The 3,271-nt window shown below is 34.1% G+C and overlaps 1 protein-coding gene across 1 annotated transcript in view; it reads left to right on the forward strand.

Moving 5' to 3' along the window:
* Positions 1–1,130: 1,130 nt before the first annotated feature.
* The window catches only part of Sptlc1 (serine palmitoyltransferase long chain base subunit 1), a 58,894-nt gene continuing 56,753 nt past the window's right edge, over positions 1,131–3,271 (forward strand). Inside the window, exons 1-2 of the mRNA XM_015503978.2 lie at positions 1,131–1,276; positions 2,169–2,263. The gene's annotated coding sequence lies outside the window, so the exon portion shown is untranslated. The remainder of the gene's footprint in view (positions 1,277–2,168; positions 2,264–3,271) is intronic.

The raw sequence follows: 3,271 nt of genomic DNA on the forward strand, positions 1-3,271 counted from the left end.
AAACTGAGGGAGCTTTTCTTTTCCACCAACACACACACGTTTCCCAATAGATCTCTTTTTGAAAGATTTTCAATTGATGAGTAAACTTTGAAGATATTTCAGAACTCCTTTCTCCAACTGAAAACTAATCTGGACTATTATATTCTGCATAGATTTCTCTGCAGATTCTTTTCTTTAGAACCTAAATGCAAATTTCATGCAGTATAATTTTAACCTACTTACCCCACTGTAAAAACTATCTGTCCTGAAAAATAGGAAGGATGTATCCCATGATCTTCCAGTTAAAAGAATTACTATTTTACCTCAAAGATTATTTTTATCATTTATCAAAGTAATCAACTCATTGTGGGGTATTACTTTTGTCTTTCTGACTCGGAGGCATATGAACTCTAGTGTTCAACTTCTACTTCCAAATTTATAAGTGGATGGAATTATTTGACACAAGTTTGATGTAGGACGATTAACCCTTTACAAACACTTAGAATTTAGGTTAAATCTTTAATGTAGAAAAAGAAACTAAATGATAGGAAGCCTATATACTCAATCCAAACTTTAATATTTTTCCCTCTTTAAATAACAAGTACGTAATTGTTGTGGGGCAGCTATTTGGTTTTTGATAACCACATTTACGGATACATTCATAGGACTGCTTAAAAAGTCCAGGTAAAATGGTTATAGAACTTGAGGTAGTGTCATCTCAGAAAACTCAGTTATATATCAAAATCTATTTTGATATCTGGATGTTTATAAAAAGGCTGAATTTTTAACACTAGTTATACTTTCTGTAACTCAAGCACTCTTCTCTTGCCAAGAACAAGCTGAAGCTTATCCACAAAGGTAATAGTGCTTAATGCTAAACTTTGCTTCTAAGCCCACATTTGGATTGTTTAAGGAACTGATAATGAAGAAACCAGTGTGGTCTTTCTACATTTTTACTAGCTTTAGATTAAAACGCTATAAACTCATTCATCAGCCATCTTCCTTTTATATATTTTTCTTGGCACTCAATTAAGACTGTAGAAGTCTATTTTATGAAAGTAAATTTTAAGAAGAAGTAGATTTAAAGTTCAGGAGAGGCAGTACATTCAGGAATGCTAAATGTTATGTGCAGGCTGTGGAAGTGTATATTTTATTTATTTATTTATTTCACTTTTATGTTTTTCTCTAGGCTCCTGCTTATCATCTTATTTTGGAAGGAATTCTGATACTCTGGATAATCAGACTTCTTTTCTCTAAAACTTACAAATTACAAGAACGATCTGATCTTACAGTCAAGGTAAGAAATTAAACATGTTTTGTTTTGTGTATGATTGTAATTGCTACATCTCTCAAAAGGAATTGTGGTGCCTCAGCTCTACAGGATATGTTAAAATATCTTCTGAAATGTAAGGAAATTAAGACGAATGAAATGTCACCATAGGCAAAATATTGGGAAAGTTTGGGATAAAGTCAGTATTCAAAGTTATATTCCTGTATTTGCTGGGAGAAAGCAGTAGTCTGAAAAACTATATAATAGTTTATATAAAGATTATGAGTTCCTTGAGAAAAGCTAAACTATTTCTGAACCCTGGAAAAAGTTCTCCCTGAGGACTTTACAAAGGACATTTGGAGTTAGAATCCTACCTACCCCCATCTAAAATGGAATCTTGACGTGTTGTGTATGGTAAGGGAGAAAAAAAAAATCCTCATCATAGAAATGAAATTTTCTTAAATATCAGTCATCCATAGAACCTTTAGCTTGTGATAAGGAAGGAGTTAAGGACAAAGTACATAAAACTCAGAAATGATTCTGTTTTCATTCTAGCCACAATAGCTATGTAGGTTATCTCTAATAATGAATTCATTATGAATTTCCATTACAACCTATAGTTTGGTAGGGGAGGGTTTGTTTGTTTTTTGATATTGGTGATTGTACCCAGGGGTATTTAACCACTGAGCCACATCCCTAGCCCTTTTCACTGTTTTATTTGAGGCAGAATCTCACTAAGTTACTAAGGGCCTCACTAAGTTGCTAAGGCTGGTCTTGGACTTACAGTCCTTCTGCCTCAGCCTCCAGAGTCACTAGAATTACAGGTGTGTACCACTGTGCCTGGCTACACCCGTAGTTTAGAGATTGCTGAAGACTGTGTGAAATGACAGTGCTGAGTTGTAACCCTTTTCTCCTGTAGGAAAAGGAAGAGTTGATCGAAGAATGGCAACCAGAACCTCTTGTTTCTCCTGTTTCAAAAGACCATCCTGCTCTCAACTATAATATTGTTTCAGGGTAAATTGGTTTTGCTATTTGAAGAACTTGAATTTGGTTTTCTCTGCCAAAGTGCGTACTTTTTCAATAGATTCATCTCTAGGTACCCATAGTTTTCCTTTGTATCATGAGTAGCATCTTTTTCCTATTCCTTTTCTTTTTTTTTAATTATTTTTTGTTCTGATTTGTTATATATGACAGCAGAATCCATTACAATTTATACATATAGAGCACAAATTTTCGTATCTCTGGTTGTATACAAACTATATTCACACCATTCATGTCTTCGTACGTGTACTTAGGGTAATGATATCCATCTCATTCCACCATCTTTTCTACTCCCATGCCCCCCCCCTTTGCTCTATCTAGAATTTGTCTGCTCCTCCCATGCTCCCTTGCCTCCAACCCCATTATGAATCAGCATCTTTATATCAGAGAAAACATTCAGCATTTGGTTTTTGGGGATTGGCTAACCTCACTTAGCATTATATTCTGCAGTTCTATCCATTTACCTGCAAATGCTGTGATTTTATTTTCTATTAATGCTTAGTAGTATTCCATTGTATATATATACCACATTTTCTTTATCCATTCATCTACTGAAGGGCATCTAGGTTTCACAGTTTAGCTATTGTAAATTGTGCTGCTATAAACATTGATATGGCTATGTCCCTATAATATGCTGTTTTTAATATTCAGTGCCATTCTGACTGGAGTGAGATGAAATCTTAAGATAGTTTTGATTTTCTTAATGCATTAGCTAACACTTAATATTCAGAGCTGAAAGAGTGGTGACAATAGCCTTTGTGTCCTGTACCTCTATTCAAATGTGAGCATGACTTCTCATAACTAGTCATTCATGTCCATAATTAAAATTTTTTTTAATGAGGAAAACTGCAATCTACCATCCTACCTCACTCCAGATTTCTACTTTCTAGAAGGAATCACTTTCTATTTAGCTTTTTTCCCTTGTATTTACCTCTTTTTCCAAGGAACTTGCTTATGCTGTTATTTCATGTTTTGTTTTTT

This window comes from Marmota marmota, unplaced genomic scaffold, assembly GCF_001458135.2.
Source record: "Marmota marmota marmota unplaced genomic scaffold, marMar, whole genome shotgun sequence".
NCBI lineage: Eukaryota > Metazoa > Chordata > Mammalia > Rodentia > Sciuridae > Marmota > Marmota marmota.